This window comes from Thermobia domestica, chromosome 5 (genome assembly GCF_964235325.1).
Source record: "Thermobia domestica chromosome 5, izTheDome1.hap1.1, whole genome shotgun sequence".
NCBI lineage: Eukaryota > Metazoa > Arthropoda > Insecta > Zygentoma > Lepismatidae > Thermobia > Thermobia domestica.
The window spans coordinates 230,041,020-230,058,021 of NC_137458.1; the positions used below are offsets into that span (position 1 = coordinate 230,041,020).

General features: G+C 33.8%; 2 long non-coding RNA genes across 2 annotated transcripts in view; one reads left to right on the forward strand and one right to left on the reverse strand.

The window, feature by feature from the left end:
- The window catches only part of LOC145684785 (uncharacterized), a 469,860-nt gene that overhangs the window by 289,920 nt on the left and 162,938 nt on the right, over positions 1-17,002 (reverse strand). The gene's annotated exons all lie outside the window — the stretch shown is intronic.
- Positions 1,807-15,458, forward strand: LOC145684782 (uncharacterized). The gene is made up of 3 exons (XR_014131395.1): positions 1,807-1,877; positions 10,564-10,766; positions 15,443-15,458. It is a non-coding gene; the product is annotated as an uncharacterized LOC145684782 (long non-coding RNA).

Sequence of the window (17,002 nt, forward strand, 5' to 3'; positions counted from 1 at the left end):
AGTCGTATATTACTTATCGGTATGAAAACCGTATAAACATAAAATTATGTTTGAAGTATTGAAAACATTATACCTTGATTAGAAAGTGTAATAAAGATAATCCAAAAATATTGTTTGAGCTCGGGTATTAATCCACTACGAAATTAGGAATTCTTTCGTAGGAATACTCTTGGAAATGATATTTTGAATGCTGCCGGGCCACTGCGTCTGTTTGTGTGATTGAACCTATCCAGATCACAGGATATATCTTAGCCATCGTAACTATCCAGATCACTGGGTGTCTTCGTCAATGGGGTTGAATGGGTTGTCGGGCCAGACTGGATCTGAGCAGCGTCATCCAGATTTGGATAACCAGGATAAAAGTCGCGACCTTAGTGGCCAGTGAAACATGGCTTTTCATCATCGGTCGTACATATATTAGGTGGACAAAGGTAATCGTTAATTGTGAAGATACATTCATTGAGAAACGTGTTTTATATAGAGTATTAGAACTAGTATACTATCGAATTTTCTTGTCGCATGCAGTTTGTGAGTTTCTGATGCAATCACTGGATGCTGCATGCCTTTATCCGTCTGAGTGTGTATATCATTAATCGTAACGGGTCGTGCTATCACCACCACCCTAAATATAGTGTGTTTAGTCGGAAATATAGACAGAATCATCCTAAATATAATCTGTAATTTTATGTTTTAAATTTTACGATCGATATTAGTTGCGCAGAGGGCAGGACGGTGGGTCAGGGTAGAAATACAATTTATGAAGAGATTGTAGAACAAATGACACAGATATTTTTGCATAGCTCACAAAATCAATTAGAAATGCGAGCTTAGAGTTCTTAAGCCTACAATAGGGATAGTATTGCATAGAAGATTGACCATTGCAATTCTAACCATTAAACCATTGAAATTCTAACTTTCTCAAACTCTGGAACATCATGACAAAAAAAAAAAAAAAAGATGGAAACAAATTTCTTGAGAAAGTTGGGAAAAGGATTTGCCAGAAAATCGATTCCAGTTGGGATGTCTAAAAATGAATGAAAATCCATATTAGAAAATTGAACAGAAACTTGAAAATATACCGGTACCAGTGTTGTATTAAATATATATATTTAAGTAATATGCTTTCGAAAATAATTTTTCGACATCCTCTATGACCAAGCGATGGCCTCTATATTAAAAAATGAAATGAAAATGAAATCTTTGAGTTTTACGTCCCACGGTTATGCCGGTTAGGCTAAAGGAGACGGTGATAATGAGTAATGAATGAAATGGTGGAATGAAGAAAGTGGGAGGAAACGGGAGAACCCCGAGAAAACCCACGCACACGGTGGCCTCTATATTAAGTTACTATAGAGAATATTGCACCTTGGGTTTGAATGCTGCTCAAAGAATGTTTGAAATGCATCATTTATTTTTCATTATCTGTTTTATCTTCAAAAGTATAGTAAAATTTAGTACAAAAATAAAGCATTATCTTCACACGTAAGGATAGTGTCACTTTGATTATTATTCTAAATATTTATTTGTGTTTTATTATTTTAGACAATTTAAGGGATATGATATAGTTTTCGGACTGTTTAGTCGAAAGAAAATTGCAAATGTTTCGAAAGGTGCAACTCCTAGAAGACAAAATTTTACTGGAAACATCAAAACTATAAAAAGATCTAAATATAACAACATTGCACAAAAGGAAAACGCTAAATCAAGTTTCAGCAGAGAGAATGACTATATATTGAGATATATTTCTGACGTAAAACTATATCAAAAACCCATTTACAAGTACAATCATTATACAAACGATATAATCCTTATTCAACTGGACAGACCTATTTCGTTTGATAAAGTGTCATTGAGACCAATCTGTCTTCCTCCGAAAGGTGAGTAAATCTATATTTTGAAGTACATATTAGCATTTTAGTATGTTCTGTAGATCTACCATGTTCGTCATTAACTATGTTTTTATTATTTTGACAAATTCTTAATTAATAGAATACTAGAATATATGCACCGGCCAAGTAAGTTTGTTGTGGACATCTTGTCCGTGAGCTTTCTCGGGGTATTCACCTTTTTCCACATATTTTCATTGCACAAATCATTAATCATTATTAACTTGCCTAAAGTGCATATACGTGGGACGTTAGTCTTAAAGATTTCAATATATATATATATATAGTATATAGGGTGACAATTTATCTCGATACTCCCTTGTAACTTTCCACTAAAGGACAAAGAAAGATGAAATTGTGTACCATACTAAAGTCAGCAAGCTGAAATTCTTAGATATATGCTCTGACACCACAAGGTCAAAAGTGTTCCCACCTAACATGCAGTTTGGTTTCTTTTCACATAGGAGTACGTAAGATTGTTACACATTTCAAACCTACATGTAAAACGAAAACATGCAATACCGTACTTGTCATGTGGTCTTATAAAATAAAGATGTTACAGTGACATTAAGATTTAAATTTTGGTGGCCTTATAGCAATAATAATCCTAAACGAGGCTGGTAAGGCAGTTCACGTTCAAGTACATTAATGTGTAAAACTATGATCATAATATGATAGATATAGAACGAAATAGAAAAAGCTACAATGTATTGAATTTTTAAAAGCTCTTATTTGGAATGCTTGCTGAAGTAAGTACCTCATCGAATTACATAGGTGGTTTCAAATATATGTGAAGTTTTCAGTTATGCTCAAAACAATTTGATGTCCGAAACAGTGCGCGATACGTAGTAAAGCTCTTAATATTTCCAGCACTACTTAAAATATGTAGTATCGAGAACTCTTTGTAACTATACCCACTAGAAAGTATTGTTGTAAAGCTATGTATTTCAGAAATTGTTTAAAATGTTCCCACAAATATTCAATTTTAAGCAATATATGTAAAGCTAACATTTTTCATTATTCCAAATGATTTGATTTATCGAATTGTTGTAAACGACATTATGATCTTCATGTATATTACAAACCATGGACACAATTTGATCTGATACTTACCTAAACATTTTCTGGAAATAAAATCCTCTGAGAAATTAAAATTTTCAATTCCTTCTAATTTTCTACTTGTTCGAAATACAATATATGATGAGATTAGTAATCGTGACAAGTGCATAGAGTAAGTATTCATTTTATATGAAAATTTAAAATATGCTATGACAAGGTTTAGTGACATTTGAAAAAGTAAAACTTTAGGTTGCATTGGCAAAACTGTTACACGAAGTATGATTAAGAATGTTCCTCTGTCGACGTTTCTTTGTTACAAAATTTCAGCGTTTTTAAGAGTAGTTTAGAAGGGGTAAGGCCGAATCAAGATAAATGTTCAAAAAATAATATACAGGATCCTGTATATTTCAAAACAACACCGACAACGTTTGGGAGATGATTCCTCACACAAAGATAAGAGGAAAAGTACATCCATGTCTTACATCGCCTCTTTGTTCTAAATGTACACAAACCTTCAACAACGAAACAAACTTGCATTCTTATTTTGCCACGACTACAACTTGTGAATGGTTTATTTAATGTGATATTCGCACTGCAGTTTCAACTGGTTATGGGATACCAAAATCGTAAACGTTACGACGACCGTATTCACTTCAGTCAGATTTTCTCTCTTTCTTGTACTGTACGCTGCAGATTTACATAAGTACTCTTTTCTATCTACCAGTACAATTCGAGTTTCCACTGAGACTTTTCACATCTTTCCCATCTTACATTAGGAATTATCAATGGCATCTTTGTAATTCTAATTTTAGTTACCAATATCAGTAGTAGACGATGTGCTTATATATTAGTTTCACAAGCAAGTAATAGATTAAGGTCGTAGAAATCACTTTCAACTATGAAGTAATTGATGAACATATTTTTTAAAAAAAAGACAACTTAAAATTATATATATAAGTGTTGTCACATTTGTATATCTAAGTACATACTAACCAAATAGCAGTTATAGAATGGCAAATGATTATTTCTATTTACATATCCATCTTCTTCTTGTTCACCTCAACCATAGGTTGGTGGGCTACGTGGAATGTTTTAAACTTTTCTCTCCCTTCGGAGAGTTGTTTTATACTTTGATAAGGTCTCTTCTTCGTAACTGCATCTAGATATTCTATGCTTGGTCTTCCGCCTGTATTCCTTCTGACTTTGCCTCTATCAATACGGTGGTCCAACCGGAGTTCCGAATAAGATGGATAAGCATATTGTTTCTTCTTTTTAATATTATATTCATGATCTGTCGTCATTCATTAGCTCCCGTTAGTACGTCTTCTTTCCTATTCCTTTCGGTCCATGATATGCGCGGCATTCTGTGCCAACACCACACTTCAAATGATTGCAGCTTGGATATTTCAATTTTTCAGCTAAAGGCATAATATAGACTAACGAAAAGTCGAATATTGAAACAGACACAATTTTCATCCAGAGTAACCACTTTTTTGTATCCTAGAAACTATTTATTGTTTCTGCATGTTCGTTTTTACACTAGTTCTGTTTGAAGATAAGACGATGAACTTTCTTAACCCTTTATGTCACAGTGATTACGACAAGAATCAATCTTTTGAAATGCTTCTTCCATATTTCCCGCTTTTTACACGGAATAATATTCCATCACCGTTGATTACCCATCACTGTTCCTACCTGCTATACAGAAATGCAACTACTTGTTACCCAGGCAAGGAAGAGAAACCACTTACAGATTTTATAATAAAACATTCTAAGTAATATTTTATATATAACTGAAATCTTTCAGCATTATTGTAACTAAATATACGCTAAAAATGTAATTTTCCTGAAAGTTTTTACCCATAGTCTTCAAAGGGTTAATTGTAGAAGGAAAATCCAACATTATTTGGCATAACAGTGCTTGCAGCAATATCAACTCAGAAAATAAATTTTCATGTAGATTGATGTTTAAATGACTCCACAATTTTAATAAATCAACTCATTTCCAAAATTTGTTTCAATCCTATATAATGCTTTAAAACAAATTTCTAATGAGTGTGACCCCCCCCCAAAAAAATGAATCCGAATACACGTAAACAGAAAACAAAAATTATTTACGTCTAAATTTGATGGTTAAGTGAAAATATTACTGAAATTTGGGTATCAGAGAATAAACGAATATTTGAAACAAGAAAAGAAGATCAACATATTCCCTGAAATCTTGCTTCGTCTAAATGTCTATCTGAGGCAAAATAAATAAATAAATAAATAAATAAATAAATAAATAAATAAGGACAATGCCGCGAATTAGTAACTGAATGTGTGTTTTCTCACCGCTCAACATCTCTGACAGACAAAAAATATTATAGAAAACGAGAAAAATATAGCTCGAGACAAGTAAAATTTTATACTTTTAGCCTAATAATAAAATACAGAATTTTTATCGGATCAAGACACCAAAAAGGAATTATTATTTCTTTTTTGATAGCAGTTCACAAATGTCATCGATTAGGACAATCAGATAAAAATAACATACTGTCAAAAATAAAAGTCACACATTTTAATCAAATTTCAATTGTGAAAAATTGGGGGTAGTCTGATGTTAAAGACCTAAAAGAATTATACCTTTTCGTCCAATCATGTGGTGCTTAAATTGTGCTGATTTATTTTTATGGAATTAAAAGAATGCAGCAGTATCGTTCTCGAAGCTGTTAACAGTCTTCTTAAGATACTCTTTTACTTCGCATTATGATTACGTTTGTTTCATTCTAAGATTATTACAGTATTCATTGTTGTTGAATTGATATTTTAGCTTGCCGACAATATTAATGATCATGTGTGGAAGAAAGCACCATCAAGACTATGAATAAGAAAAAGGTACAATGCAAGCTTTAATCTTGCATTTATTCTTTACGATAAAGTTTCAAATATAAGAGACTTCGAAAGCAAATGCGTTCTTTATCTATCTAATATGTAATGTTGGATCGCTGCTGAACTAAATAGACAATTTCTACAAGATACTTAAGTAGACCTAAATGTGGTAAATATTCGGATCTTGAAGTTTGATTTATTTATTACATAGGCTACGAAAGAAGAGAACAGATCTGTTGTTGGTTTCATAGGAAATGATGCAGCTGAAGGTTTTACAAATTTTGGAGACCTTAAGCGTTTTGCTGAAGAATTCCATGGAAGCATCTGTTGGTACTGCATGTTCATGTGGGGAAATATACTTCTTCTTCTACGAAGTATCTCATTAGCACTGAGACTGTAACATAGTTCGAAGAAGGAACTGATAAGTTTCGAATTGTACATCATTGAAATGTTGTAGCGCCGTCATATTTATTTGAACAAACAAACTAACCTAATGGAATGTTCATATCTTTCGACATACCAAGTAGCGACAGTAAAGGAAAAGGGGTGAAAATATTAGGTAAATACCAATTGGCAATGATAAATTGTTCATGATGGGCGTTATTGCCAATTGAAGAAAACTATCCTCTACGTTATTACGATATCAAAGTATTCCCAAAAGACAATGTATCTACGGGCTTAGAATTTCTAGTCAAGAGAAATGGATGGATAACGAGCTATCTGCCTTTGGGAAATGTAGATCTACCAAACTATTTGACAAGAACATGTTATTAGTTTGGAAGCTTTTGATTATCATCTATTACAACAAGTAAAAAGTAAACTTCCTATAAGCAATGGAAAAAATAGTTCCCATTCCTGCTGGTATGATTTCAAAATTGTAAATGCTCGGTTTCATAGTAAACAAACCGTTCCAACATTATTTACTGAAACAGTGTCCAGAGTAGCTTCTGGAGGACAATCATGCCCTCAGGTCATCTACTAAGATAAGGAAACCGACAGTTACATATGTGTGCCACGGTTTAAATTACCGAATGCAGGAAATAGTAGAGAAGATAACGCATTGTAAAAGATTTGAGAAGAAAATTGTTAGAGTGATGAAGTAGGTACTAAAAGTGATATCAGTTCTGACAATAGTTATGTCAGTGAATAGGCAAATTTCGTAACCTAAGAAATACTGTTCTCATACTTGACAGAAACCTGTTTAAAGTAGATATGACACGTAATAATGACTTTAATCTTTCAATAATTATTATTGTTTTGTATGTACTGTACTTATGATAAAATAAATATGTACCAACATAATTCTATTTCCTTGATTTTAACTGTAAACGAAAATAGATAAATATAAGCTGAATAAAAAAGGAAAATACCAATTTTTCTTATTCATACTTTCAAATTTTAAGGATGAGTTTATATTCTTACCATATGGTACTTCCGTTTATCGTCACAATTTCGTATCAGACTTACACTTACTTTGAGACCCACGTCAAGGCTTCTATAAAATATGTGATTACAATGCTTTAGCATGTCTGAATGACTTGTAACAAACCAATATTATTGTATAAATTAGAAAGCGCAAGCAATATAGATAATAAATATAGGACTAACTAGCATCAATTACTTGCTTTGCTGGGCTAAATTAAGAAAAAATGTAATGTTTCGTCAGCAGTCACTTTTTACTACTACAAAAGCGCTCCTTTGATATTGGTCATTTTGAATATATATGGCTTTTAACTTGTCGGTCACAGTCTTCTGAATGCTCTCCCGAGTTCCAAAATGACGCCCTTTTAGGAAATGTTTCAATGTCGGGAAAAGGAAAAACATACAACGACTCAAATCAGGTGAATATTGGGGTTGAGAAACAACGGTAATGCGTTTAGAGGTCAAAAATTCACTGATGGAACTGGCCGTGTGACACGAGGCATTGTCATGATGAAGCATCCACTTATGTAAAATGTATGGTCTCACACGGATCACTCTTTCCCTGAGCCTTACAAGGACACTTTTATAAAACACTTGGTTGACAGTTTTATCTGATGGAGAAAATTCTTTGTGCACAATACCATTACTGTCAAAAAAAGACAAATCAGCATCATCTTAATCTTTGATTTGCTCATTCGACATATCTTCGGACGAGGAGATGACGGAGTGTGTCACTCTTCACTTTGTCGCTTTGTTTCAGGATCCGACTAAAATATCCAGGATTCATCACCTGTGATCACACAACTGAAGAATTCTTGGTCATTGAAAATCCTCTCTAGAAGATCAACGCACACGTTGTTCCGATTGTCCTTCTGTTCAGTTGTGAGGTTTCTCGGTACCATTTTGACACAAATCTTTCGCATGTTCAAATCGTCCGCCAAATCTGACGTACGGTGAAAGCGTTTAAATTTAACTGTTACTCATTGTCCTTAGTGTTAAACGACGGTCTGATGTCACAAGAGCCCTCAGACATTAAACCTTTTTGACAGTTTTTGAAGTTGAAGGTCTCACTGAGCGAGGTTCATCTTCAACGTGTTCTCGGCCTTCCAAAAATGATTCCTGCCAGCGGCAAACTTGTGCTCTTGATAAGCAACGTTCCCCAAGGGCCTGTTTCAACTTTTTAAAATTCACACTATCGGATTCACCGAGTTTAACATAAAACATTATTGCACAACGTTGCTCTAAATTCCGGTGCTTCTTTTCTGTAACACACAACAAAAACACAATTTCAGTTATGACACTGTCAAAAATAATGTCTTAGATGTATGGAGTTGTAACTTGGACTAAGGAAGTGGAAAACTGAGAAAAATCCGTTCTCCGGACAGCAGTATATTGTACAAATATACTAAATCCTCTTGCTTACTATAGAAATAAGTTTGGAGCATATCTTATCCGTATGCTACAGACGCACTGCCCTTAGATGTTACATCATGCCGTTGCAGGATGTCTGACATCTAACAGTGTTCCGTATATCACATGCATATACTTATGTTACCTTCGTCAGCTATACGTTATATACGTCTATTTGTATGTGAGATCCTGACCGTCTATACTGTTTCATACGGAAAGTACATATAGGTGTAATACTTATACGGAAAGTATTATAAAACATGCGTTTTCAGTTATACGTCTGCTGTACGTTAAGTCCAAAAACTGCAGGAATTACGCGTGTAACCTACCATTTTAAGTATGCCACCTACAATTTCTTTCTCGGTGAAGGGATAAAGAAACCGGTTTAGCACAGGGCAGTAGACACAACGTTGCCAGACCGCCCGCAGTGTTGCCAGTCTCATTACTTTTCTCACACACCTTGTAAATATATATCCCTCCCCTCACCATTTTTGCGGGGCTGGATTTGGATTTAAATGTCATCAGAAGTGTCGATGTTCATCTCAGCGACCTCACAAACTGTAGATTAGACACTAATATTGGTCATTTTCGATCATTTGTAAAGGTCTTTCCCCTCCTTTAAGTTACATCCTCAAAGTGATCTGACAAAAATCATCTCATGTTCGAACTTCATCTAGGTTGAAAATTTGATCGAGATCGGTCAGGTGGATTAAGAGTGAAGTCACGTAGACAGTCACATTCAGTTTTGTTTTTACATATCCCTCTGCCTCCTCCTCCTTCTCCCCCTCCCCTCTGTTGCGCCGTCAAAGTTATATGATAAAAATTATCCCAAACCCGAACGTCACCTATGTTGAAAGTTTGATCGAGATCGGTTGGGTGATTCAAAAGTTATTAAGTTTTATTTATTTTCATATATCTGTCCCCTTCTCTCCCCCTCCTCTAAGGTCTACCGTCAAAATGATATGATAAAAGCCACCCAAGGTCCGAACTTCGTCCATACTGAAAACTTGATTAGCATCGGTCCTGTGGTTAAAGCGTGATGCAGTCACAAAGACGGTCACTTTTATTTTTATTCTTCTTACATCTCCCGCTCCCTAAGTCCCTGGATTCCACCGTAAAAGTGAAATAATGAAAACATCCCAAGCCCGGATCTTATCTATGTTGAAAGTTTGATCAAGATAGGTCTGGTGCCTCAAGAGTTATTGTTTCATTTGTTTTTGTAGATTTCTCCCCTCCTCTCACCCTCCTCTAAATTTTACCGTTAAAGTAATATGATAAAAACCACCTCATATCTAAAATTCATCTATGTTGAAAATTTGGTTAAGATCGGTCAGGTGGTTTAAACGTGATGAAGTCACAAAGACAGTCACTTTTATTTTATTTTTTTAGTTTTTTGATATATATCTTCCCCCTCCCCCAACCCTTCGTTGCACTCTAAAAGTAAAATGAAGATCGGTCGAGTGGTTAAAGAGTTTTAAGTTTTATTCATTTTCATATATTTCTCTCCGCCTCTCTCCCTCCCCTAAGATCTACTGTCAAAATGAAATTATAGAAAACTTCCCAGATTAGAACTTCGTATATGTTGAAAATTTGATTGAGATCGATCGAGTGGTTCGAAAGTAATCAATTCACTAATAGTCATTTTTTATATTTATTGATTTTTGTATATCTCCCCCTCCACTCCTTTCCCTCCATTGCTAAGAGTCACAAACATAGTCACTTTCAATTTTATAATATAGATTAAATTGCGACATTTGAAACAGAAATTTCAACTTGAATCTACTGAATTAAATTCACATATTTGTGAGATAATGAAAATGCAATAATATATTTTGGATATCTGAAGCTACTCAAACTTAGATTTTTCTTTATATAAATCCTATGCAATTTTGATGAAATTTATCTCCTTTTGCAGATAGAAATCTATCTGGGAATGAAGTAGAAGTTGTAGGCTGGGGATACATCGAAAAAAATGCTTCTTCAGTTGATGACTTACTACAAAAAGCAACTTTACTTGTTATTAACAGAGAAACATGTTTATGGATTTCCCAATACACTGAGGATGAGCTAGATGAAGGGATATTTTGTGCAGAGGATGTAGAAGTTGATACATGCAAAGTATGAGCAATGAGTATCGTATAAATCATTATCTCGAACTAAGTAACGTAATTCATAAAATTCGTTTATAATTATACGCATATAATTAGTTAATTAAAAATAAGAATATAGTTAAAATTTCTTATTTACGATTTTGCAGTTAGCGTTTGGGGAAAATAATCGTATCTATTTTCTCCCTTTACGAAATAAAATTGTATTATTCGTGTATTGAATCTATTTAAACTCATCCGTTGCTTACGATACATAGTTGTCAATTTTTTAGCTAAATAAATACAAAATTATTGCTTCCGATGTTCGTACAATGACTAGTATATTAAATCACAATTGACTTTTAACTTTCTGCTAGCTATCTATAACATCGACGAATGTACTCCGTGATTTGTTCTTTGATAAAAGGAAAATGAGTTCGTTTTGTCTTTCGGCAAATTATCAGTTGTCATAATACTTCTAAGTAATTATCGCCATTGTCATAGCTCTCATTTTCACGATTTAAGAATCATGAATATTATAATATCAAGTAAAAATGAAGAGAAAATACTTCGTCCATAGAGAAAATTCTTGTGTCATTTAGGTTTAATTAGAAGTACTTTATTGTGTACGTCTTTGTGAGACATTTGCATCGATATCGCAATATTTGTTTTCAACAAATCAACTTACGACATACCAAAATATCTAAAAACAACATCGGGAATTATACCGCAAGCCCTTTCTATCATCAGAAACCATGTTTGATTCACCAACTGAAACAATGGAAAGCATAAGTACACTATGGGTTGAAGACGAATTCAGAAATTTATGTATTTGTGTGAGGTGATAATTCGTGAGAAAGCTAAACGTTTTTTTTCGCGGGTTTTAAACATATAACTGAACATACGCGTACATGGTTTCAAGCATCAAAAGATTGGTTAAGAAATTCAAAGTGCGAGAGTCACTCTACAACATCAAAATGTGAAAGGATCTGTATCTACAGATCCTACAGTAACTACATATGTAGATGAATTTTTGACAATAATGTCTGAAAGCGAATCAAGACTAGAAGTTATTAAAAATAGACAAAACTCATTTCTCTTACCAATATACCAAATAAAACCTTAATATTAGAAACTGAAAGATCTGTGTCGGTTTAAAATGGCAAAAAAACAGAGTTGTGTTGCTGTTTTGTCCCAATGAATCAGACAATCATTTAATTAAGCGAGTTACCCTCTACAGATCATGAAACACGTATGCTGTAAAACTAGAATACTAAAAGAATATTATCTTACCAAAGATTTGACTCGCGAACAAAATAGCCTGTTTCACCGCTATTATTTTCAATGATTGGTTTGTAAATTGTTCGATTCCCAGAATGGAAATGTAGTTAAAGAAAATAATTTAGAATTCAACGTTACACAGTGAAGTTTTGATTTAGGATTTAGGATTTAGGATTTAGATTTCTGGGCTCTTGGCATCTCAGTCAAGTTTTGAATAATACAATAGGCCCTACGCATGAACTTGAACTATCACATCCAAATATGAATAATTTGTCATATCATCGTAACGCTCCAACCCGTGAATCTAACAATAACTTAAGAATTTAAGGTGTATTGCATAAAGTGTACTTTGAAGATCATGTTTGAAATTTTGGAGATCAATCAAAACATGGAAATTACAGACTTAGTGATAAAGCAGAGAAAGAGAGGAGAATTATATATGTTACATTCATATTCACAGCTTCACGTACTCCTTATATATATATGATGATTTTTAGTCGTCTTCTGATCATAGAAGGTCACGTAGTCAATTCGGGCCATGAGTCTTCCGGATGAGACGGGGTTACTCTGGTCATAGGCCTGTCTCAAGCAAACCATGTCGCTATGGATCATAGATCTGTGTAGCTTACTGCGTTTTGTGGGTCATGGGCTTGACTGCCTCTGGTTCTTTCGGATCATGTGTTGCAAACTTCTTGACTTTTTCTACCACAGCAGGTGCTCCTTGGTTTTAATTGGAAACATTTAGATGTAGATTAAAATGAACCAATTTGATATTTTATTTATTTATTTTTTGTACTTGCTTGGGTGATTTTCTTTATTGTTATGCTGTCCAAAATAACAATTGTAATAAAAATGGCTTTGTCATTTATTTTCTTCGCTAATATATAAAACACTCAAAGCAGATTTTAGATAGTAGTGGTGCACGCTATTCGAAAATTGGAGACTCACAATAATGATTATACAATACTGTTTGAAAGAAACACGGAAAAAGTTCAATTTCCTAATGACACAAAAGAAGTTTATTATATATATATATATATATATAATTATGATATATATGATATATATGATAGAAACCAGTCTTAACTGACAATGTGACACTAAAAGTAAAATGGTGAGTCACATTTTTTTTTACATAAAATAACGACATTTAAATTTTCTTCACTGTGTGGTGCTTTTTTTTAACAGCAGGTAACTGAAACCCAGCTTAACATTGGGAACTCTCGGATATGATGATTTTAACTTTGTTCGAAAAACTATATTTAATGAATTTTGCTAATTTCATAAGACGTATTTAAATAATTCAGCACAATTTAACATGCAGAGTAAGAAATATATTAACTGTTACTGGTGTAATTAATTCGTCGTGAAAATACCGAGCAAGACTTTAGATGTACATACTCCTAGTTTTATTGGGTAAAATTGGAGAAATCGCGTTTGAGTAATTTCCTACTAGTGGCGCCCGTATTCAAAGTGAGCATCTGAGAAGGGTTACTGTAGGCTGTAACAAGCTAAAACACAATCAGTAATCGTTAATTAGAGACATATCTAGGTAAAAGTTGGTAAACAATTGAATCACTGATTGGAAAAAGGGAATAAGTGCATCAGACCTAAGTTTTCAATAACGCTAAAAAAACCTTCTAGAGGTGTTGTTTGTATTTGTTGCAAAAAGTGTATAATTGATTACTTGTAGCAAAACAACTAACAAACACTAAGACAACAAGAAGAATCTTGTATTGCAGCCCTGGAATTGGTTAGAAAAGCTTAAAAATGGAACAAAATATTCCCTTTTTCCAATCAATTAAAGTTGGGTGCAATTGTAATTATGTGTAGGGTATGTAATGTGCAGTTTGATAGAAAGCTATGAAAATGTACATGTTGAATGCAATGTTGTATGTTAATCTTAGATATATGTATTCGAACTATCACGCATATTAGGCTTCTAACACTTTTATTGTCACCGTTCGTTTTTCTGTACAGCACATGTTATTCGTACAGCAAGAAAAGTAATACAATAGACAACTGAACAAAATACGTACCAAAATACGTTCTCACAGTAGAATGGGTTTACATAGGGTCCTATTCGTCTGCATCTTCTTCTTCTACAGTTTCTTGATGAGTGGTTTTCCATGAACAAATCATCCTATAAAACTGTTTGTATTGGTCAGGTATGTATTTGATGATTTGTGAAGAATCGTTGATCTTTTTCTGATTGATCGAGACTTGCCAATCGTATGCCTTTGACATTGGCAGTGCAACGTTTGTGACATTACTTTTGAGTAATCGAAAAATATCAGTTCTTAGTCCATTGATAAACTTATGAGCTTGGACATAACCTGGAGATTCTGCTTTGTAAACAGTGTCTCTATTTACTTACTTGGAATTTCACTGTTTTGTCCACAATGCTACCTGAAGATTTCTAAAGCGGTTACCACCAATGTTTAAAATCTAAGATTTCTTCATTGACAGCTTCGTAAACCTGAAATGGAGGATCAGTATTTGTTGCATTCCTAATCATGTGGTTATACTGTGCTGGTAAATAAATGGGATTGTGTCGTTTGAGTTCTGGTTTGATTACAGCAAAATTTCGGTCACATGGTAAAAACTGTGACCTCTGACAGGCAAATATTGGTGTATAGTGGTGAACCGTTATGACCCGGTCAGGCTGAAAAGCATTCATGTCATTGAATGATTGCAGTTTTGACCACCACTTGTATCACTGAAAACATGTAAATCTGTAACTGATTGGGGCAAAAAGTTTTCCATAGATTGTGCAATGCAAAAAGAAGGCAAAGTATCGTAACGAAAGCAGAGGGCTCTGGTGGTTGTCTAGTTACACACAGTCTCACAGTTGTGGTCGTGTCCTGTAGTGACTGTAAGAAGGAAATAAGAAACGTAGTTATTCCCTTTTTCTAATCAGCAAGAGATTTTGCCTTCTACATTGGTCACATAGAGTTGCCCAAACATTCCAATTTTCTACTCAACGATGCAACTATCTTAAAGGAACACATCTGCTATCTCTGGTTAAAATCGCAAAAAATTGTACTTATTCCCTTTTTCCAATCAGTGGTTCAATTGTTACAGTGCAGGAACATTTAAATGTGGATAAAATAACTTGAGAAGATAGACAGATTGTACAAGACTACAATCATAAGCAAGTAGGAGTGAAGTGAAAGCTTGATGATCGCTTAAACAATTGCCGCGTCACATAAGGTGCACTACGAAACATCTTTGAATATCAGTGATTGATGTTTTTTGAATAGAAAGAAGTCTATCGTTCGTGTCACATATTCCGCAAAAAAATCATTATAGCAATGACACTATGATTATTGTATCCTTTATTTTTAATTGTTCTTTAGAGTATGTTAAGAGTAGCACAAAAAGTAAACAATTTTACCTAAATTGATATTGTTATTCATATTTCAGGCTGAACGTGGGGGACCTATTATGTATAAAAATGAAAACAATGTAACAGAATTAGGAGGTAAGGGTAGATTGTATTTCTTTACACATCTTTCCAATCAAAGCGATTGTTACTCAGCAATATGCGTATGAAAATGGATACATGTAAATATGTACATTCAAGGAGAATTCTGGAATGCCTATAGCAATTTTAATCAATCTTGGTACACACATTGTCTACAATTTGAAAAAGAATAATTTGGTCGTAAAATCTCCCTAGCACATTTTCAGGAAGTAGGAGCACTTGGCAGAAATGATCAAAAGCGACCGGTATTAGAGTCGAATCTATAGTACATGAGTTCCTGATATGAATAGTGACATTTCCGATGCTGTTTAAGTATAACTTCAGCGTTCGATAGCACCCCTAACGAGATGGGGACCATATAAGTAATTGAAAGTGACAGATAGTAGTATCTAACCTATATTTTTGTCGTCCCTAATTTAACTAACGATAATTCTGATTCCTTTAAGTCAAAATTCAGCCCTCAGCAGGAGTAAGACCCTCTAGTACACATAGCAAAAAGCGGTATCGACATTCAAATAATTATTATAAACGTCGACTATTATTGTCGAGTTTCCTTTAAGTCCAGTTTAAATTCTCATTAGAAGCTGGAAGAATGGTGGTATGTAAAGAAGTCCAAAATAACAGATAATAGTCTCTATTTGATAGTTTTCGGGGTCTCTGAGATAAATTATGACACTATAAATACCACTAAGTTCAGATTATTCCTTCATTATGACGAATGGTGACAAGAATAAATAATCAACAACGACTGATATTAGTGTCGAATATATACTTTTTGAGTAACTCAGTTGATCAGCAAGAGTTCCGATGACTCTTAATTCCATGTTAGCTTGAATGGGCTTAAGGTCCCTTATCCACATTATGGAACTAGAGAAGCAGGAGTTTGTACATATAATCACAATTGGCCTTTATTTGTAACTAGTCTATAGTTTCCAATGCTTCTTAGGTAAATAGTGACTCTACAAATGATATTTAATACAACCTTAACCACTATTAGCACCCTTGAGATGAGAAGGTGCGAAATGTAATAAGGATTGGAAACAACGAATACCAGCGTTGAATTAATGATTTCCGATGTCGCTAAGATGAATAGTCACACTCTTAAAGATACCATCAATATAGAGGGTTAGAAGGGGTGAAAATAAATGCCTCTAATTAAAGAAATTAGTCTCACTTACATATTTTCGATAATCATGATAATCATGTGTTAGATGATAATCATGATTCGATTAAAACTCATGTTTAAGGAAAAACGACCTTGTGAGCTGGATTGGCAATATAGAGGTCAATGTCGGTACGATAGCTGTATTGCACAAACGCACACACATACACACACACACATATTATAAAGTTTATCATTCAATCAAATACAATGATACATACCAATCAAATTTTCCCAATCTTCTGCAGATAAATTTCAAAAATAAAACTTGAATATGTGTGTGTATGAATAAATGTTAGAGGCATAACTTTAGAATGCCTCGAGCAATTTCAACTAA